We start from the raw sequence: 23,379 nt of genomic DNA on the forward strand, positions 1-23,379 counted from the left end.
AACACTACAAAGAAAAAAAAATCACTTCCTCCAGACACAGCCTCCTCCCTCAAACACACACACAGACACACACACACACACACAAATATCTGACTACAACAGGTCAGTTTGTTCTACAACACAAGTTAAAAAAAGGAGACAGAAACCTATACCTAACTTAAAATTTAGCCAGCTACTGATGTACAGTACAAACTTACAACGTTTGCTTGTTGTCACATTATAAACAACAGCGCTACGTAACTGTACTGATAAATACCTTTCTTTGTCACATCCTATCTGGTGAAAAGTTGACTTGAGCAAAGAAAATTTGTTCCAGTACAAACACACACCTTGTTTAAAGTCACATCTTTGCGACAGTGTGTGTGAGACTCCAGGCCAGAAGGTGGCGCTGAAGTCCAACTAAAACAGATCCAACTCACAGCATCTTTAAGAACCAACACTGATTCCCTGGCAGTGCTGTCTCAATTTTGTACAGGAAAAAAAAAGTCTAATGTGAAAGGATCAAAAATGACCCCAAAAGGGATTTAGGCCCTGTTGACATGCTGTTTCATCTGAAAACCCAAAACCGCAGTAAAAAAAAATCTGCGTTTACATGGAAACAGAAATCTTAAGTTAAAAAGTGGAGCAACAGTCGCTCATTTTGTTAAAGACAGTCACAGATTCAGCAGATTGAGCAAAACACGGTAGTTTTCGACGATCGTACCAACAGCACTGTTGTCCTGTTGTATGAGCTGGCGCAAAGCAGAGTGTGACGTCAGCATTTCCACTGAAAACACGGGCTTACTGTTTACACTACAACGGTGTCGGGAGCGTTTCAGGAATCCCACTCTGGAGGCCGTTTTCTAAAGTTTGCGTTTTATATCGACTGAAACGCCATTTCCTTGTAAACGCGAGACTGAAACGTAACAAAACTTTTGCGTTTCACCCTAAAACCACTGTCATGTAAACAGCCCCTCAGTTAGTGCTGTAATGGAGACTAGGGATGGGTACCGAATAAGGCACTTTTATAGGTACCAACCGAATTCTGTCAAAAGCACCAGGTACCGATCCACATTAAACCAAAAGGTACCATGTTTAGGTACCTAAATGCATCTTGGTGACTGCGAGGGAGTGGAAGAGTAGCTGATTTTCCATGCTGGACATGAACACAGCATTGCACGATTATATACTGAAGAATAAATATGTTAAATTGTGAAAAATTTACATTTTATTATAAACCAAATTGATATTTTTTTACCAAATAAACTCACAAAAGTACCAAAAAATTGTTACCGTTGAGTACCGATGCTGATTGCCAGGTACTGGAAATTGGTACCGTATCATTTCAAATGTAAAAGGTTCCCCACCCTAGCAGTGCTGTCTCAATCTTGTAAGAAAAAAAAGTCTGATATGAAAGGCAAGGCAAGTTTATTTCTATAGCACATTTCAGCAATGCAATTCAAATTGCTTTACAGGCAGAACAAATTATTGAAAACAATTAAAATTAAATTAAAAATGAGATTAATTAAAAAGATACAATAAAACAAACAACAACAAAAAAACAAACAATCAAACAAAAGATTAAAATAGATTTTAAAACAGATTTTAGGATCAAAAATGACCCCAAAAGTCATTCAGTTAGTGCCGTAATGGAGACTAGGGATGGGTACCCAATAAGGCATTTTTATAGGTACCAACCAACTGTCCCTCCTGATTGTGAGGGAGTGGAAGAGTAGCGGATTTTCCATGCTGGCTATGAACACAGCATTGCAAGATTATATACTGAAGAATAAATATGTTAAATTGAAAAGACTTTAGATTCTATTGATAATCAATTTGATATTTTTTTAACACCGTAACACAAAAAAAGTGCATTAAAGTGATACTGCGGGATGGAACAAGTTGGGTCCTATCACAAGGTTTAGGGCAGAAATTACCCCTACAGCAGTGTTTTTGTGCAGCAGAAGCCCAGAGCGCTCGCACCAAACACCCCCTCCCTGCTCCTCTGCAGGTTTCCTCTGCACTCAGACGGGGCCATATTTTACTTGACCAAAAACACAAATAAACGGACTCCCACTGAAAAATCTGATATCAGTCTGCATTCACGCTTTATTTAGAGAATTTTCAGCGCGTTACTTTCACACAAAAACACCGCTAAATAAGGCTCTAGTTCTCATCGTGTCGTAAAACGGCGCTACCTCCGCTGCAGAGCCACAGCTGGCTACGAGGCTCTCGCCGCTTAGTGTATCAGTCCGCGCGCGCGGCGTGCCAGATATAAACAAACGCAGGTAGTCTGCCGGGACGAAGAGACACGGAGAGAACTAGAGCCTTATTTAGCGGTGTTTTTGTGTGAAAGTAACGCGCTGAAAATTCTCTAAATAAAGCGTGAATGCAGACCCATATCAGCCTTTACGCTTTGTAAACAATACTGAAAACTTCAAATGTACAAACACTCACAGGTAAATAAAGGAAAAGGTACGTGTAGGCTCATGGCTGGCTGCAGAGCCACAGCTGGCTACGAGGCTCTCGCTGCTTAGTGTATCAGTCCGCGCGCGGTGTGCCAGATATAAACAAACGCAGGTATTCTGCCAGGACGAAGAGACAGGGTACCAGTACCGATTGCCAGGTACCAGGCATTGGTACCGTATTGTTCCAAATGTGAAAGGTACCCACCCCTAATGGAGACACTGTCAGAATCATGAAATATGATGCATCAACCCTCACCAGACTTCAAATAATGGCTTTCAAATTGGACCAGATGAGCTTACAACTGCTGGAATAATAAACAATATTCATGAGGATCTTTACATTTTTGTAAAATTGAATGTATATAAAAATTTGGCAGTTGGGGCTGCACTATATGGCCTAAAACCAGGGGTGCACCGATCACAATTTTTGGGCCAATCACAGATTTTTAAAAAAGCCTGAACTGCTGATACCGTTTAAGGCCAAATTTTATTTTCTGTTTTTTATAACTGACAGCATAGTTCCAGTCTTATTGAAAATAATTGAACAATACCTGTGAAACAATAAAATCTTTCTGCTTTAACTTAAAAAACTAATAAAGTGTCCTGGGTTTTAGGTCTCAGAGCAAAAAGCAACAATGGCTGTCAGACCTTCCTGGAGGTATTTAAGATCAGTTTCATATGTAAGGATGGGCTGATTACCAATCTCTGATCACCAACCACTGATCCCCCAAAATTAAGGAAATCAGCATCGATATACATCTCGATATTCTGATTTCCCCTCTGAATCACTATATTAATCAATGTAATTAGAACCCTTAGATGCATTAATGACACCAGTGTAACAATTCAAGCCGGCCCATTGGTTCAGGGATGAGACCCTTTAACATTTGAAACGGTATGGTACTGATGACTGGCACCTGGTAATTGGCGTCAATCAACGGTACCAATTATCTGTTTTTTTGCGTGTATTTAAGAAAAAGGGAAAAGGACCTCCTGGACGCCCCGTTCAGGGCTGCAGTGTGTTGGCAGCAGCTCCGTGGGTGGTAGAGGTAGACGGCACACACATGCACGTTCACACAAACACATATACCTCTGACGATTGATGTATGCTAGCCTGCCTGAGCGCGGTGGCTAGCGCTAGCCTTTATTGGTTGGGCTGCCGGTTTGATGTGGAGCCCACACACGGTGACAGAACGACACACACACTGTAACACACACCAGTGAGAGGGGGGAGGAGGGTGTATGTGTGGGTGTGGGAAGAGTGTTTGGTTGGGCTATATGTCTGTTTACATGGGAAAGTTGCAATAGTACATCTGTGTGTGAGGGCTTGAAGGGGAGGGGGTGAAATTGAGCTAGTCCAAAGTTCAGTGAGTAGAATGTGAGGACGCACGGAAATGTAAAAACAAAAACATGAACACAGGAAAGTGATAACATAGAATGATGCTAAAATGAAAGACACATAATGGCCCACATGATTGGCAAGAAGAAGAAAGAGTCTGGAGGAAAAAAAGGTGCTGGGGAGATAAACAGAGTGTGAAGCGTCTGGCTGTGTCCCAGCTTTGTCTTTGGTCTCGAGGGAGGGTGGCTGGCAGAGGCAGGCTCGCTGGCTGCTCTGGCACGGGGCCAGGCCACACACTGTGCCGTACTGCCGAGGAAAGCCCTGGTCTGATGGGGACAGGGGACTTGAGGGGGGAAGCTAGGAGGAGGAGGAGGAGGAGGCAGGAACAGAAGTACGGCTCTCCCCTAAAAGGCACTTCAGCAGGCGCCGGGGGGTCCATTGTGCTCCCGGCTCGACCACTTGACACATCGGGTCTGGAAGTCTATGGGGGATCACCCGGCATTGGCTGTGGGGCTGAACGTGTCTACAGACTGGGATCTACAGACGCAACAGTAAAAACTCAAGACAAAAACAAACAAACCACTTCTGATTGTGGCTTCATGGCACAACATCAGAGTTTGAGGCTTTAAAGCTTGGTGTCTCTCAGCAAAGTAACTTCAGGATTTTCCGTCCTACGACCCTGGTTCACTTCTTACCGCGATAAATCACCACGGTAACTCTTTTTGATATCTCTTCAAGGCCAGTTTTATCTTAAAGGTAGGGTCTGCAGGAGTTTTTGTTACCTGTTTATAAACACAACATTTAAACTGGGCTCCTCCCCCTTGGCTCAGTGCCAGCGGCAGCACACCCCACTTCCTCTGACCGTGACTTCGTGAACACACTCACTCAGCCCAGCAACCACCTGTAGCATCACATTTCTACATGGAAGAGACCGGAGAGCCATGCACCTGACTTAACATGTTAGTACAAGCAACCCACCAATATTTGACACATACCTGGTTAGCAGAAAGCTAACTCGCGCCACTATTCATCATGAGTGGAAGTCAAGCCAAGCTAACTCTATGTAGGAAAAATCTTTGGCGTTTTTTGTTTCATTTCACTTTGGTTGTGTTTTTCTGTGTCATGCTACGTCCACTAGCATAGCCGATCTGATTAGCTTCTTCCACTCACCAATCAACACGCAAAGTCACTTATGCTCAGGCTGCACTTTGATTGGCTGATGTAACCACGCTTACTTTTCGCCTAGAAACAAGTTGAAAAATAGTTTACTTTTTATTTTTTAGGAAAATTTTGCAGACTCTTCCTTTAAACGGCGTAATCATCTCCCCTCCGTCTCTCCTCTCTGCTAACTTCCTCTCCCCCTTCCTTTCTTGAACTCACACATCAAATCCTTGCTCTGTACCTTTACCACAGCCTGCTCCTCCCGTGAAGAGGAGTTCAGCTGGGATCAAATAAGGCAGAGTAAACTGTCATGATGAGGCATGAAAAGCTCACACACACTCACACACACACTCACACAGAGGAGGTGGAAAGACATGCAGGCCCGTGGAGCCGGCGTCAGGGTAAACAGACAAATACTGGCAGGAACAGACTGTTCTGTTTTTGACCATGACACCTCTAACTACTTTTTCCCTTCTACTGAACATTTTCCTTTTTCCTCCATTAAAAAAAAAGTCTTAAAGTAAAGAGGGGGATTGCTAAATTTCCGTCATCATCGCTCTCATTGTTGTTCTCTGCTGAAGACACGGTGCAGCTTTTATCTGAAACACACACAGCAACAGGCTGATGATCACACACACAATAAAGACGATCTGTTGGTTTGTCTCTGACTCAAGCTCTGACACATGATAAAACTGTTCTAAACATGTTAAAAAACACACAAAAACATGTTTTTAAGATGCTATGAGGAGGAGTTGTTTAAATGTGACTGCAGCGCCACCTTCTGGCCCGGAGTGTCACACACACACACTTGATAGACTCTCAAGTTTGAACAGACCACTGCAGAATAACTGCTGACTGTGGGTTGGAATCAAGATTAGCACAAACAGATTAACCCCTGTGTTAGCCTTTAGCTCATGTTTTAGCCTGAAGCTCATGTTTTAGCAATATGTCAATGTTTTAGCCTTCACTTATGTTTTAGCCATTAACCTGTGTTTTAGCCTTTTGCTTGTATTTTATCCTTTAGCTTATGTTTTGGCTTTTTACCCATGTCTTAGCCTTTAGCTTGTGTTTTAGCCTTTCACTTATGTTTTAGCCAATAACCTGTGTTTTAGCCTTTATCTTTTATCTTATCCTTCAGTTTATGTTTTGGCCTTCTCCCATGTCTTAGCCTTTAGCTTATGTTTTATCCTTTAACCTATGTTTTAGCCTTAAGCTCATGTTCTAGTAATTTGTCCATGTTTCAGCCTTTATCTTATGTTTTGGCTTTTCATCAGTGTTTGAGAATTTAGTTTATGATTTAGCTTTTAACCTGTGATTTAGCCTTTAACTCATGTTTTAGCCTTTGACTTGTGGTTAATCGTCTCACTAGCTTTAAGGCCTTTGGCTTGTGTCTTAGCCTTTAGCTCATGGTGTTTTGGCATCAAGCTCATGCCTTAGCCTTTAGCTTACGTTTGGCCCTGTTTAAGCTTTTAGCCTGTTTTTTTAGCCTTTAACCCATGTTTTAGCCTTTAGCTTGTATTTTATCCTCTTGCTCATGTTTTGGCCTTAAACACATGTTTTAGCTTCAACCCATGTTTCAGCCTTTAGCTTATGCTTAATCCAATAACCCATGTTTAGCCATAAGCATATGTTTTGTTTTTTTAACCCATGTTTTACCCTTTTGCTTATAATTTGGCCTGTAACCCATGTTTTAGCCTTCAGTTTGTATTTTATCCTTTAGCTCATGTTTTGGCCTTTTATTCATGTCTTAGCTTTTAGCTTGTGTTTTAGCCTTCAGCTTATCTTTTAGCCTTAAGCTAATGTTCCAGAAATTTTTCCATGTTCCAGCCTTTGGCTAATGTGTAAGCCATTGACCTGTGTTTTAGCCTTCAGCTTATTATTTAGCCTTTAGCTCATTTTTTTTTAGCATTTTGTCCATGTTTCATCCTTCAGCTCATGTGTTAGCCTTTAGCTCGTGCTCTATCTCTCTCCTGTTTCTCTTTCTTCTGCTCTTCTGTCCTTTTTCTGTCTGACAGTTAGGCTCCAGTGTCCACCATCACTACAACATTAATCACAGAAATCATTTTCAGCAGAGAAAAACACAGATCTCTCTTCTCTCCACTAAACTTAGTCACGTATATATCAAGAGGGGTGACTTTTTACAGATCACTTTGTCATGCTTTGATTTTTAGGTTTTTGTGTATTTTACGGTTTTGGGTTGTTTTTTCTCGTCTGTATTCATGTGTATCTCGTTCCTTTGTGCTTCCTGTGTTGATCTTTGTTATTTTTGTGTGTTCCTTGTGTTTTCTCGTCACTTTGTTGCTCCCTGTGTTTATTTTACTTCTCCTTGTGTTTCCCTCCTGTTGATTGCTCCTCCTGTGTTTCACCTGTGTCTCGTTTCACACCTGTGTTTGATTGCTCTCCTGTCAAACAGCCTCTGTGTTTAATGAGTTCTTTGTCAGTTCATTGTCTGCCGTCGCCCTTCGTGGATCCTGTTGGCCTTCGTGTTTGTGCCTCTGGTTTTCCTGGTGAGTTCTCTAGTGATTCTGGTTTTTGAGTTTAGTTAAAATGAAGCTTCTTGTTACGTCTGCTTTCGGCTCCGCCTCCTTTTGTTTCCATTTTTTTATGATTTTTTTCTTCCAAACTCCTCACATCTTATTATCATTTTTGGTTTTTTTTTCTTGCTTCCTCTGCCTCTCATTTTCTAAACACACACACACACACACACACACACACAAGCTCTACGCTCAAGTTTATGAATGAACAGTTTGGAGCTATTGAACAGCCTTGATGAGGGTTTGTGTGTGTGTGTTATGTCATAGACTGCACTGTTCACATTGTTCACACTGTTCATATAGTATCACACACACACACACACACACTAGTAGCAGTAGTAAAATATTACAGCATAGTGAATCTGTGGGACAAAGAGCTGAACAAAGAGCGGATAAGATCCAGGAAACAGGAAGTGTTTCCACACTTCCTGTTTCCTGACTGTGAGAGTAGGAAGGAAACCAAACAGGGAGGGACAGAGGACTGCACAGAGACAGAAGATGCTTTGTCTGCTCCTTCCCTCCACTTGGGAAGTGATGTATCAAACCTCACCCTCAGAAATGAAAAGGTCTCTCTCTGAACTGCTGCTACCTCTGGCAAAGTTTGAACATCCGACACCGGAGAGCGTGACTCAGTCCAGTAACCTCTTATCTGGCTTTTCAGCTCGGTCAGGCTGTTAAAAACCGTCAGCAGTGGATCCTGACCGTCATGGACAAGTCAGAGAATCGACAACTCACTCTGGGAGTCGAAATGAAATAACTAATGATGACTCAGTGAGACTGATGCAGACCCAGAACCACATCAGGGGATGCAGACGCAATACCTCAGCTACCTCAGCTACCTCAATCATTTGTTTTTTGTTTTTTTTTTACCTTTCCACACGAACAGCCTTTACTCTAGTCTGTTTACATATGTATATATATATTGTACATACACTAGAGCTGGGATGTGCTTTTCTCCCAGTTCAACTCTTTTACGATTTTTGGGGTGCCGATTCATTTTAAATTGTGATTCTTCATTTTTTTCTGATTTTTGATTTTTTTGTGCTTTTTTTAACACCAGACCAAGTGAAACGGTTTAATGATGATGACGTTAATGTCCGCAGACTGTTTTGGGAGGCATATTTACCCTAAAAATGGACATCACAAATGAGTCGTTTTCTTTTTGATATATTTAGGGATGCACCGATATGAAAATTTTGGCCGATACTGATATCCAATATCAATATTGTTGTTAAGGCTGATGACTGATATTTACTGATATCGATATTGGTTAAAAAAAAAACAAACAAAAACAATCTGAGATGATATGTCAAGGTGGTTCAGAGTAAAAGAGCAGCGCAATCCTGAGAAAAGGGGATCAAAGGATGGAGCACCCGAGATAATTGGATAAAAAAAAAGTATGTTTTGTCTGTTTTTTGGAGCAAAAACAGGAAGAGGGGCATAAAAGAAGAGAGTCCACTCTTCTTAGGTAGTTTTGGTGTTTACATAGTCATAAAAAACAAGATTATTTGGGTTTTAAAGATCTTTCAAGATGCTCTGAAAATGCTGGTAGCTAATGAGTAAATATCAGCCGATACTGATATTGATACCGATATATTGTGCATCCTTAAATTTATTAAAGGGATCTGACGTCTCAACTTTTTTCCAACTGAGTTATAAACAGAGAATAAAATAGAGGATTTAATCTTAAAATATATATATAAAAAAATGATCAAAAATTACAATTTAAAACCCTTAAACAAAATATCTGATACTTTGATATTCTCTTCTTTAAAGACACTTTTAACTTATACAAGTGCTTTAAAAAAAAAAATAAAAGAAAAATATTTTATTTTCTCCCTGTAGCAGTTTGAGATTTCTTGAAATGACAAGTGTGCTATAAATAAAATGTATTGTTATTATTTGGTATTTAAAAAAAACTTAACCTTTACCTTAAAACAATTTCATCATCTTTGTATTTGGAGTGGATCATCACTTTGTGCGGCTCATTTGTTGGTCGTAGACACCAAACTGGTTTTGTCTTCAGTGATATTTTTACTACTTTTTCTCCTGTGTTTGTCTGGAGATCCTACATGTAACCATGGCTGCATTGTTTACACGTAAAATCAGCTGTTAGCAGCCTGTAGCATGTCAATGCTAACTGGTGCTAGGCCGGATGTTTCCCCACAAGGTGAGGAGAAACAGGTGAGGACGACGTGCTGGTTCTCAGGTGTGAGCTAAGAAGTGACGACATGGACCTGTCCTTCCATCCATCGTTATTGGGAACGTAAGATCTATCTCCAATAAGATGCAGAGTAGCATCATGCTATTCACAGACATGGCTAACAGAGCTAACACTGGACATTTTGTTTTATTCTATTCTAAGGGCACATAGAGCTTGTTCTCAGATTAGCGTGATTTAAAATAAACACACAGGGACAAGGTCAGTGACAGGGAAACGGAGTCCCAGCGCTACATAAAACACAGCACGGAGATAAACAAACATCCAGTGTTTGATCCATGGGGGAAACACACACGGACATGCATAAATACATTCAGAGAAACTACTTCAGGTTCAGCTTCTTCAGAGCAGCCCTACGCTCCACAGCAAGCTGCATAAAATATTCAGTGAATTTTCAACATGTGCTCTTTCCACTTTCCATGTGTAGAAGTGTGAAAAAAACTGTGCAGAGACAGGAAGGAGGGGGAGAAGGAGTCAATGAGGGCAAAGGCAGAGTAAGCAGCAGGAGAGAGGAGATCAAGCCAGAAACTGACTGGAGGGAGGGAGGGAGGGAAAGGAAGGAGGAAGAGAGACAGAGGACCTCGCTGACTCTGCTCCAAGCCACTCCCCCTAGCAACAGCCCTGGCTCAGCTCGCGCCTCACTGGCTGGCTGACAGCACGCATCACAATCCCATGCTGCCCCTCAGCCAATCAGGGGCTTCCTTACAGCTCTGCATTCTGGATTTTTTTTTTCCATGGCAACACAACTCTATGGTCTCTGTACTGAGCACACACACACACACACACACACACATGCATGTACACATTACAATACAGTATATACAGAAGGAATGTGACCAGTCTCTGCTGAGCCCAGGTCAGGGCGCGTGGACGGCAGGAAGTCACATGGCAGACGGAGGGTGCTCAGCTCTGGCAGTTTGCCTCGACAAAACTTGGTATCACTGCGATGCCTCTTTCTTTAAAAGTCTTATTTACACAGCGAACATGAAACAGCTCAGTATTTAAGTATCATGATTTTAGTCTTTCACACTTAAACCTGCAGAGACCTGGTTTATACTTCTGTGTTGGCCCTGCATGTCTGCGCCACTCTGCAATATTTCTCTTAAAAACTTCTGTTTTTGTTGCATTGAAGGCGAAACTCTTCCTGACAACAATCACTCTTATGACAGTGTTAGTTCACTGTCTGAGTCTCTACTTGGAGCACACACATTGTGCTTGGTGTCTCTCTTTATCGACATTTCATTTGTTAATATAAAAATAATTTTAGTTAACAGGTACAACGTCCGTGGCGTGAAGCACAGACAACAGCTATCAGAGAGTAGAGTACAGAAGAGATCTGAGGAGCTCCTCTAATCAGGTTTACTGTGGTTTGAGGTGTGGCAGCTGGCTTTCAGTGATCATCCCCTCTTCTAGAGCGTGCACCACTTGCTGGTTGAGTCTACATGCGCACTCACACAGACACAAATGCTCTTGGAGTCATCTTACTTTCTGCTTTCCAGGCATTTATACGAACCGTACTGTGGACATTTGGCCAGTGATGCAAAATACATGAACAGGCTGAGACTGGCTCATGAACACATTCATGTTTGCTGGGTTGATAAGAGGGCAAATGAGGCGTTTAGTGTCTTCCCATCTTGACTCTTTAATGATGGACAAAAACTTTGTCCAAGCCTACCTGCTTTGTCATTTTTTTCACATTTTAACTCAGAGACCTATTGGAGGGCTCAGCTGTTTTCGTTGGTGCTGAAAATATTTGTAATAAAGAAATTAAGACACTAATTCAATCTTCAAGATTTAACAATCTTATTTTCCTGTGAATAATTTTCCAAACAAGAAGTTTTCTTTTAATTTATAAAATTGTACATATAATGTCTCAGGTTTTTATTTTATAAATTTGCAAAAAAAAAAAATCTTAAATTTCAAACATTTGCAAAAAATTACAAAATAAAATCAAAATCAAAATTTGAAAAATATGCAAACATTAAAAGTAAAAAGTAATAAATTTGAAATAAGTTACAAATAACTTAGAATTTAAAAAATAAAAAATAAAAAATTATACATTGTTGGAACTTCATTTTTTATTTTTGAAAGAAAGACAAATTTAAATTTTTATTGATTTTTTCACAAATTTAAATTTAAAAATAAATATTCCAAATTCTGAAATTTTCCTTTTTTTTTTTTTTTGAAAATTTATCCAGAAAAAGCTCTGACCTTCATTTTTTCTTTTAAATATTAGCAATATTTCAAATGTCATTTTTTTCCAAGTTGATGATGATTTCCAAAAATTTACAAAATAATTTTAAAAAATTTGCACATTTCCCTTTTTTTTTTAAAAAAAAAAAAAAAAGATATTTAAGTTTTTTTTTAACGTAAAAAAATTAATGAAATTTAACAAATTGCAAAAAATTAAAAAATAAATTCTATGAGTGATACTATTGCTTAAGTCATTTTTTGTTGCACATCTCAAGCATATTTATTAAGTCAGAAAGTTGTCAGTTAAACAAACCCATCCACACAGAATTAAAATCAGTATTTTCTTCCAGATTAGTCTTTTTGTAGATGTAGTTTTCTTCCCAGGGCTGTAAAACTTGAGGTTAGCCACAGGTGCATGGAAAGTTGGTGGGCTGTTGATGTTGTAGGAGGTGAAGTAGAGCGGTGGCAGGCTTTAGTGACAGATGGGATGAAGATTTAGTTCAACTAAATGTTAACGCAGGATTTTATTTAGTGTCAGTGTCTTTAATCATCAATAAACTCTGTAAGAAAAACAAAAATTCTTTATTTAAAGTATTTTTGTAAAGCTACAAGGAGCCACTGTAAAGGAGTCAAAGAGCCGCAGGTTACAGACTCTTGGTCTCTGGACTATCTTTCCTCCACTATCTTTGGTGTCCCTCCTCTTTCCCTTTCCTGGCCTCTCACACAAAGGCAGGGGGAGGCAGAGGAGGAGCAGTGCGGAGGGAAAGGAAGCACAAAAGGCTGTGGGCTTTCCCTGGGAGAGAGGAGTGGTGAAGGGGTGGATGGGGGTAACAGGGGGTCAAAGGAGGGCCACAGGGTTTCGACGGGTGGGGGTGGGGAGACACCTGGAAGTCAAAAAGCCAAAACAGGAGCTGGAATATGGGTTTGGGGCGATGGCGCAAAGAGATGGCAGGCTTTAACGAATAACAGTAAATGTAGTTTCCCAGACACCCAACGTGTGGACATGGCTTAGGCATTGTCGTAACAAAAAGATTTACACATGACAAGAACTATTCTACTATGTCTATTTCTTTGTGAGTTCAGTTCTTCATCAAAACTTAAAGCTAAAAAATCCAGAACCAGAGTTTTCTTGGGGAAACTGTTATCCCTATGCCAAGCTAAGATAGTTGGGGCAGAAAAGTTAACATAAAGCTTCGGCGTAATGTAAAGATGTGATAAGGGAAGTGTTAAAGCTCATGATGGACAGAACCATTCCTTATTGAATATGAAGGGGGAGTGTGACAAAAAGCACTTTGAAAAAGTAATTTATTGAAAACAACAAGTAAACTGAAATAGGCTGTTTGTCAGCTGATCAAAAGTTTAAGACTATCGCTCAAAAAATGACAAAAACCTCTCCAAACCAGAACAAAAGTTTTTCTCAGTAGGACTCAGTGATGAGCAGCTCCACCGTTCTTAATCACTTCAAAAATTGGTTTGGGGCCTAGAGCTGAAACGATTCCTCGAATAATTCAAGGTACTCGATTACAAAAAATGATTGGGGAATTTTTTCTGCCTCGAGGAATCGTTTAATTAAAAAAAAAGATCAAAGAGTGGCATTTCAAATAGAGCTGACACCATATTTAGTGAGTTTTTAGACCCCTCAAGCTACCTTTTTGTCAAAATAGCGACTAGCAACAAATCTAGCTTCTTTTCTGGAGTTTGGAGACTGATATGAAAGCATGTATTGATCTGCATCAGCTGCTTGTATCTCATATCTCAACAGATCGCACGGAACTTGGAATTTATCACCCAAAGTCACTTGATTTTACACTTGCTTGAAACAAATTTTCATTTGAAATATAACCGCTCTTTAATTTCACAAAAATGTGTTTTTTCGAATACTCGATTAATTGATGGAATTTTCAGTAGAATACCGGAGTACTAAAATATTCGATAGCTGCAGCCCTATTGATGCCTGATGAGAGTGTTTCTAGGAAGCTTTTGGGAACATTGCTCCAAGTGGTGAAGATGGTTTCACCAAGGGCATCAAATGTCTGGATCTGATGGCCATTTTTATAAACTTCCCTCGCCATCCATCCCCAAATGTTCTCTATTGGATTTTAATCAGGAAAAAAACAGCTTTTCCCACACAGACCAGGGCCCTCAGTCATGAAGGACGCCCGCTGCAACATCTGCTGTTTGACCACCCTGCTCCACCTGAAGCTCCAGTGTTCACTGAATGAAAAACGTTGAAGCCATCTGGACCATCAAGGTTTAATTTTTCTCATCAGGGAATCAAACTTTTTTCCACCTTTTAATGTCCCATGATGCTCCCTGGTAAAGTCTAAACAGGCAGTTTTGTGGCGTCGAAGGAGACGAGGTCTTTGAATTTGTTTTTTATTTTTGAAATCCTTTTCCTGCAGATGTCGTCTGATGGTTATTGCCTTAATTTGGGTCAAGGACCGCCCTGTGTCTTGACGGACAGTCAATCGCAGGTGTAATTTTTTGGGTCTACCTTGACTTTTTTGTCACTTAAAGCTCAGGATCTTTCAGAAAATGTAGAATGACTGTCCGACTATATCCAACCTCAGCAGCAATGGCACGCTGCGAGAAGCTTTGCTTATGCAGCTTGACGACCCGACCACGTTCAAGAAGAGACAGCTTCTTAGCTTTAGCCATCAGGAGGGACTGACCGTGTGAATGCCTGACAGTAAATGAACATTTGAAGCAGATTTTGGTTTAATAGCCTGTGGTCTTAAACTTTTGATCAGGCGATCTTTTTAAATTACAAGTTCCAAATGTTTTTGTCACACTCCCCCTTCTTGCTTTTGCATATTGTGGCTCTACTTAAACCTCATTCAGGTATCAGGTCTGTGTGCACCCACCTGGTGTGATAACTGGTTAGCATATAGCATAGGCACTTAGCACAGGAAAGGACAGCAGACAGTGAAACTGCCAATCCCCAACAGACTCACACACACAAACACAAACACACAAATCCCACAGAGTAAGCTCACATGAACCAGCACACACACACACAAACCCAGTGCCCTCTTTTTCAGCTGTTGTATAATCAGAGGTTGAAGCGCTGCAGCTCCATCACACCTCTCTCGTGTTGTTCCTCTCATCTCTTCTTTAACGCTGTCAGAGTCTCTGTTCTTATCATGGACTCTACGTTTCTTCATTCCTCCGTCAAAAATAAATTTACAGATAGGACTGTAAAAAAAGCCAGTGAATGTGTCATTACGCCCTCACCTATTCGCAGTAGGCAGATGATACCAGCTCCACCTTTCCTCCCTCCCTATGACACACCTCAGATGATGACACCACTGATGATGACAGAGGAGGAGGAGGAGGAGGACGGTGTAGAGGAGTCTTTCTCCCGCCTTCTACTTCCTGTCCTCTTCTTCACCCACTGCTTCCTGCACTCCTCCCCCTGAGGATCCTGAGTCAGCTCTCACCACCTCTTTTCCTGACTCTCTTTTTGATTTTGTTTTTGTTAAAACCAATCCACACGTTCTTCTTTTCCATGGCTCTCATCTTCTTGGATATAGATTAAAAGGCTGTAACACATTTGTCTCATCTGTAACCCTGAAACTTCTTGATTTATTCATCTCTTTCTGACAAAAAATGAATTCGAAACTTCAGCTTTTCTACCTTAAACTCCCTTAACTTTGAAATTCTAAAACTTCAGCATAATTCCACTGACAGACTTAATTTTTGCTTTAAAATGTCCATAAATCTTTCAGCTATCAGTGCATGATGTATCTTTTAAATATCTTACACATCTTTTGAGATTTAACTGTTTAAACAACACAAACTTTTCAGGTTTTTCCATGAAACCTCAGCTCCCAAAAAGCGGAACCTTTTCAGCCCAAACAAACTGCCATAAAAACCACAAACTTCACTCTACTGACTAAAATAAGGCATCAAAATAATCACTGGCTTCTCCTGCTTCTAACAAATGTATTATCCAAGCAAAAGATGGCACCCTTTGGCCAGTATACAGCCAACTGATAGACAAAACCTGTTTTTTCTTTCATTCACCCCAATGTAATTTTTGATCAAAAATTTCTCCATTCTTAACACCTTTTTTAGCTCGCGGTCCTGCCCACATTTCTGGCTCTACAGACATGCAAAACACATGATTGTGTTCATTAGAGTCTTGAGATGCTAATGGTGCAGTTCTTTCTTCCAAAAGTTATCACAGTTTTGGCACAGCAACAGCTGTTTTGAACCAAGTGGTCTAAGAATATGAGACATTGATGAAGAGCTAAAATCTGTTTCTCGAGTGTCCGCTTGAGGCTGGCACCGGAAGTACAGGAAGTCCCATACACACCCATTTAGTGGGGAAAATGGGCCGTTTGCTCTAACAGCAAAAAAAAAAAAAAAAAAAGATCAGTGGAATGCATGAGCCAGGTTAAAGGGCAAAAAAAGCGTTAAATTTAGTGGAGGTATACGCCACTATTACAGGCACTAACGGCAGGATAACAGGGGCTGTTCTACTGTTCAAAGGCGAACATTGCGCAATACATTACCATTTGAGACGAAATATACAAAGACAGTGGACAATCCTTTGGATTGGTTTTACAAGTTCAAGTCACTCTTTGGAGTGCACTCTGAGGCACAGCTCAGGTCACGTGACAAGCAGGTGCCCTACAGCTGCCCCTACCACTACCAATATGGCCGGGACAGCCGATCTGCTTCGTTTTCCGTTTCAGAAACAGACAGGTGATGTCAGAGAGAGACTATGTCCATGTTTTATACAGTTTATGTTTCGGATCCTTGTCTTACCCAAAAATCCTGCACATACCACTTTCTACACAGTAAATACTCCCTAAATTACTTGTCCTATTATTACTTTACTACAACTACTACTTCTTTAACCACTTCCATCTCTGCTACTGCTTCTTCTACTGTCTACTACTACCACTTTAACTGGAAACAACTACTTCTACTTCTACTTTTTCTTTGACAACTACTAATTCTACTTCTATGACCACTACTACTTCTTGGTCTGCTACTTTTTCTTCAATTACTTCTACGGCTGACACTTTTCAGCTTTAGGTTGTCTTTGTTTTTCTCCTCTGATGTTGGTGGAAATGAACTTAACCCCGTCTCAAGTGGAAAAGTTTTTATATGTATCAGAAACTGACATCCACACATCTTATCTCTTTCAGAAAAACTCATGTCCAGAACCAGCAGGTGCGTAAGCGCAGCTCAAAATAATCAGGCAAAATATAAGACGGCTTTGGGCGTCTTACCGGTTCAGGAATGACATCACTGTTGTCCATCGCCGGTGTCAGGGCCCAGCTTGACTGACAGCCTTTAATCAGGTGCTGGAGGTACTCCAACAGTCACACGACAGTTTCCAGTCATGGTCTTTGCCTTTGTGCTGTTGGTGGATAGTTGAAACAGAAAACAGCATATAAAAAGTTATTATCTCATTTAGAGAAAAAAAAGTAGATCAAGCAAAATAGATCAAAATAAAATAATCAAGCAACACTAATGATCTAATGAAGAGACAAATATCTGCTTCTACAGCTCTACATGATGCTACATGATACAAACACTCACCAAACTTGGACTGTGTATGTGTCGCCCCCTAAAGGACAAAAAGCATAACTGCACTCAGCATCTTGTGCACTTCATGTAACTTTGTTCACCTGTACAATCAGTAACTATCACTGTTAGAGCCTGATATCTTCTGATATGTGTTCCTCAATAAAACCAGAGGAAACCAGCCAACGAACGAAACTTGAAGCATGTTTCAAAGACGTAAAGACCTGGTTTCTGGGGTAAATATTAAAAGAGTTATATATAACAAAGGCAGGTTGATTACTTTGATTTTGTGTTAAACTACTAATTTATTGTACTTATCTATTTTCAAGGCAACATGCAATTAATGTTCTTGTTTAGTTTGAGTTAAATGTCAGAGACTTTAATTTTCAAATGAAGGAGGATAAATTATTTTTGTTTATAAGCAGCTGGGTTATTTTCTACTGTTTGTGAGTCATCAACAAGAATGCCAGGGGGTTGACAAGACAAAAAAGATTGGGAACTACTATTTTAGGGAACAAAAGCAAGATACCAAAAAGGTTGGGCTGGGATGATATGTTTTTTTTTTTTTTTTTTTTTTTTTACATTTTTTGCGGTAATGATTTGATTTAAATTGCAATCCTTTTCAGTTTGCTTTAACACCAGACCAAGTGAAAAAGTTAAATGATGATGATGATGTCTCTGCTTTTTTCTAACTCAGCTTATAACTAAGACGCAAATGAAAGACTAAAATTTGTGAAAAACATAGTGTCTTAAAGCCAAGAAAATTACATTTGTTTTAGGGGTATAATAACAAAAAATATTAGTTATCACAAGTAATCGATCTTTGTTATGTCCAAGATTAGGGATGGGTACTGGGCACCATTAAATACGAAAAACCAAAAGGTACAATGTTAAGGTACCTAAACGCATCGTCCATGCTGGACATGAACGCAGCATTGCAAGGTTATAAATTAAAGAATAACATAAAATAATATAATATAATATATATAAATAATATAATGATATTTCAATAAATAATATAAATAAATAATAAATAATTTAAATAATTGATAATATAAATAATCTAATAATATTTAATTGAAAAAAAAGTGAAAAAATGTTTTAAAAAAAAATTAAACAAATATATATTTTTTACCACATAAACACAAAAAGTACCTATAAGTGGTACCGTCGAGTACCGCTACCGATTGCCAGATATCAGGCATGGGCACCGTACCGTTCCAGATGTGAAAGGTGCCCATCGCTAATATGTCGTCACGAGATAACAATGCTACAAAAAAAAAAAAAAAAAAAAAAACTTGAAATCAATAAACACTATAAAACTTTGGGGGAAAATTATTTTGAACAAAAAATTCATGATTTGAAATTGTTAAACAAAAAAATTTGCAATACTACGATACAATGATTTTGTCTCCCATCTCCACAACAACGCCCCAAAATGTGAAAAAAAAAAAAAAAAGAATAAAAAAAAATCTGAAATGTAATAACTTGTTGATAATGTAACAAAACTGAGTACTACTTTACACCAAAACCCCAAAATCCCAGACAGGTGGACTGCAGTGATTCAGTCATGGATCGCCCCCTAGTGGCAACATACGAGAAGTGCTACAAGAACAGCAAACCGAGGGGTGGAGACAGTAAAATCCAAGGGAAGAAAATTCAAACGCTCTTCCTGGAAATAGAGGAGAACCCGCCACAACTTCACCACATGACATTTGAGGAAAAAAAAATGCGACACTTCTTCGAAAGCCTGCGATTATAACCGCGCTGAAATCAATGTGCCGCAATCCGACCTCCTGTCCGCAAAGTGTTAACACGGGGTACGCTGTGCAGGCTGTTACACACGGCTCCTGTGCGTCCAAACATGTCACTGAGATGGGCAAAATGCGATTGCGACATCATCTCCACACCTTCCTTCCCGTAAACTATTCCTTCCTTACCGTAAAAACATGACATCACCAAACCCAGTTTAGGTGAATCAAAGGAAAAACTGAAAACAGCTCGTCCAGAGACCCAGATATCAAACTACTGCAGAATTCAAACTAACTACAATGAGTTTCATGATCCATATGATCAAATTATCTCCACTATCATGACAACATGGCCTTAGTACATATGCAGAGTAGTGCTGCCACGCTCATTTCAGATTTACGTCCAATCTACTCCAAAAGACGCGATGTTTGGGTGTGTTCGTGTCTTTTTGTACAGTAATGTTGATGGTGTACTGGTTTAATGCAGGGTGAAGCCACTGTAGTTGGGGTGTCACTAATGACGCCTCGTCTTTCTGTGTTATTTAGGTAACGGTCTGTGCGCGCGTGTATTCACAGCGAACATACTTACCCTCTACGTGCGATCCAAAATGTGCCGAGGAGGTGCCCAGCAGACCCTCTCTGTTCAGACTGTAACTGTGGAAAAAAAAAATCTGCATGGCAGTCCATGTCCCCTCCAAAACACGGATGACGCAGCCCCCTAAAAAACCCCCAAAAACCATAAATCCCCCATTCAGGATCCACATCGCGCCGCGGTGCAGTCGTCGAAACGAGGACCACTTGTCACGCAGACGGATTTTCACTCCAGGAAACGTAGATGTTTTCGCCCATTGGCAAGGCATGACGGAGAGCCTCATCTGTGGGCTTGCATCTCTGCACAGTCACATCGCTTTTCCAACTGCCTGCACAGCTCGGGTACTTCTCTGAAACCCAACTGTTAAAAATCCCCCCATGCCAAAGCAGCGGGAGTTGAAACGGGCACGGGTATCCGAATCATCCAAAAACCAGCACCAGACCTGCTCCCGGGAGGTTTAATCCACATCGCGATGAGGGCAGGCAGTCCTTCAAGAAACTGCGCAGTTTTTATTCCTTTGTAACGGAGACTCTCTGCCTTTGGTCCCGGCCTAAAGGCTCATTCCCTTCCCTTCCTCCTCCCCTTCGTCTCTTTCTCTCTTCCCCCATGCAGGTTTATTTTCGGTGAAGACTCTTGGACATTAACTGCCCCGCCTCCGTAGTCACCAGCTCACACAACCTTCCCCAAATCCACTCACTGACTGCTCTCCCTGCTCTCCCATCGAGACTACTGGGTGCTAAGTTAGACCCACGCCACTGCGAGGCTCCTGTGTTCAACTCCAGGCTTCAGGTTGTTACTAAAGGCGGGAAATGCCACTGAGTTCTACGGCATTTTCAGTGGGACAAAAACTAGCAAAAGCATTAAAAATCAAATGAAAGAGGACACCATGCAGGGGGACTTTAGTAATAACATTTCTCCACATTTAGCTCTAAAACATCACTTTCTATGCAGAATTAGAGAAATATTTGTGAAATATATTGGTCAAATGTTATATCTAAATGTTGAAAGTTATTTACAAATGTGACAAATGAACGTCCTGATTCTAAATATTTAGCTAACATGCTAATTCACACTCTGGCCTCTAGGGTAGTACCAAAATAAAGTTTGAGGAAGCTCTACTTAGCTCTACTTCTTCGATGTCGGCCGCAGGATCTTCAACAGCGCCATCGCAGCACTTGGTACATTTATTTTCTAACAGCTGATTTAGTCCACTACGTTTGACTATATCAAAATCCCACTTTGCTGGATCACTTCCTTTAACTTTGATTAAGTTGCTTCGGGCGGGCGGGAGTGTGAATTTGCATGTTAGCTAAATATTTAGAAATCTTGACTAGATATTTATAAACCTTTGCTTAAGATTTATAAATATTTGATAAATTTTAATTTTATCTTAATATTTACGATAAAAACTAAATGTTTTGAAAGGTAGCTAAATATTTCGACTCAGGACATTCATTTATAACATTTATAAATAACATTCAACATTTATATATGACATTTAACATTTAGATAAAACATTAAACATTAAAATATAAAATATTCACAAATATTTCTCTAAATCTGCATAAAAAGTTATGTTGAAGATCTAAATGTGGAAAAATGTTGTTATGTGCTATGTGTGTAACTTTACTATCTTTTATTGGCGCCCTCTAGAGCTCAGGAGGAGTTTCAGAAAATGGCAGATTAAGTCAGTAACAGTGATATTAAATCGTTTTTAAGACACTGTGACATGATAACAAGTTTTTTGCGCTTATTGTGCATAAGCACGCTGTTAAGAATTGGTTCATATGGAGTAAAATAATGACTTTAATGTTTGGTATTGAAAATAAATTGTGACATTGAAAAATGTATCCTGAAACTGAAAAAAGAAACACTGGCATTAATGATCATGTATTATATATATATTTTTGAATAATAATGGCATTCATAACATTTTGCTGATGTAAAAAACAATGACATCAAATTTTATATATTATTTCATTCGATAAATGTTTACTTTCTCATTAAAAAAATACTTATTTAATGTCATTGTTATCAAATGTCAAACCACTCCCTCCTTCACCCACCCCTTCACGCCAAAAAACTGACAGGAAGTTGAAACTGAAAGAAGACAGTGAGAGAAAAAAAATGTTCAAAAGAGGAAAAAAATCATTTAAATTATAAAGAGTCATTGATGAAACAGTGACATCAAAAAATAGTTTAAAAAATTCAAAATCTATAATAATTTAACGTTCAATGTCTGTGTTTGTAATGTTTTGTGCTCCATGAGGCACAGACCGGCTGTCTGCGCGTCACAGCACAGACCGCCTGTCTGCGCGTCACAGCACAGACAGCCGACTGACTTAATTCTTTTACAATTTGGGATGCCAATTCAATACAAACTGCAATTGTTCAATACTTATGTGAAAAAGTTGAATAATGATGTCTACAGACTTCATCAGGAGTCATGTTTACCCCAAAAATGCTCATCACGTTTTAGTCAGTTTTTAGGGTTTATTCAGGGAAACTGACATCGCAACTGTTTTCAAACTCAGCTCATAAACAGAGACTTAATTTGAAAAAAAAAAAAGGTAGTGTCTAGAGACCAAGACAACTATGTTTGTTTTGTGGAGATGATAAAAAAATTAAGTTTTCACAAGAAATCAATCTTTGTTTTTTCGAGATAAAAAGAAAATACGTCATTACCACAAGATAAGAGAGCATCAATGAACGCTTCAAATCTTCATCTTTCGTTGTCAAAGGTCACACTGTTGTGTTCAGGGCCTGGAGAATATGATTTATTTTGAAAAACAGGAACATTGATTTTAATGTCACTAAGTAAAATGCATCAGAAGGTGTGTTCAGACCACATTTACAGTGCAGCTGTTTTCAGACAAAGTTTTATCCCTGAAGTAAAGTCTGATATTTTTGTTGCCACCAGCCCCGAGAAAAAGCCAATTTGAATTTGAATTCAGCGTGTTGCTTTAAGTGTCCCCTCCATCTTTCACCCACCCAGAGACCACCAGTGTAACTCACACACACACACACACACACACACACACACACACACACACACACACACACACACACACACACACAACCTGGGTCTGATAAAGAGGCTCTTAAACCCTGAGGAAGTCTGTTCAGTCTTTCAGGGGGACAATTCTTAGATCTGAATACAACCTTGAACTCAGCACCCCCTTCCTGTGGCTCCCCGCTCTCATTACCGAGCCATTCCTTCTTCCAGCTCACTTTCTCTGGGCTGCTTCTCTTGTTTTTCTCTCCCTGTCTTTCAGATTGAGTTTAGTTCTTTCCCATGTAGACGTCCAGGCCTTCTCACACTCCCACTAACGCTGAACGACTTCCAGCGCCCTGTCTGCAAAGCTTCACTAAAGTTATTTTAAGTGGGTTCATTTCTTTTTCAGTCACTCACTGCCTTTGTTTTCTTGCTTTGGACAATTGCATGTTAACAAAAATACATCCTTTACCTCACAGTGCTCAATTTTAAGCCCTGATTCCACCAAGCGGTTCAGTTCAGTTCAGGTCGTCTCGGCACATCACACATTTTACAGCATTTCCACTGACTAATCACAGGACAGATCCACAAATAACTGAGAGGAG

General features: G+C 39.8%; 1 protein-coding gene across 1 annotated transcript in view; it reads right to left on the bottom strand.

Annotated features, from left to right (window-relative positions):
- Window positions 1-17,270, bottom strand: part of kdm6ba (lysine (K)-specific demethylase 6B, a) — a 76,409-nt gene extending 59,139 nt beyond the window's left edge. Inside the window, exon 1 of the mRNA XM_074699093.1 lies at window positions 17,139-17,270. The gene's annotated coding sequence lies outside the window, so the exon portion shown is untranslated. The remainder of the gene's footprint in view (window positions 1-17,138) is intronic.
- Between the last annotated feature and the right edge of the window lie 6,109 nt (window positions 17,271-23,379).

The sequence above is a fragment of the Halichoeres trimaculatus genome, unplaced genomic scaffold, assembly GCF_033239565.1.
Source record: "Halichoeres trimaculatus isolate MK-OKI-2021-1 unplaced genomic scaffold, fHalTri1.1 fHalTri1_scaffold_22, whole genome shotgun sequence".
In the NCBI taxonomy this organism is placed as follows: Eukaryota; Metazoa; Chordata; class Actinopteri; order Labriformes; family Labridae; genus Halichoeres; species Halichoeres trimaculatus.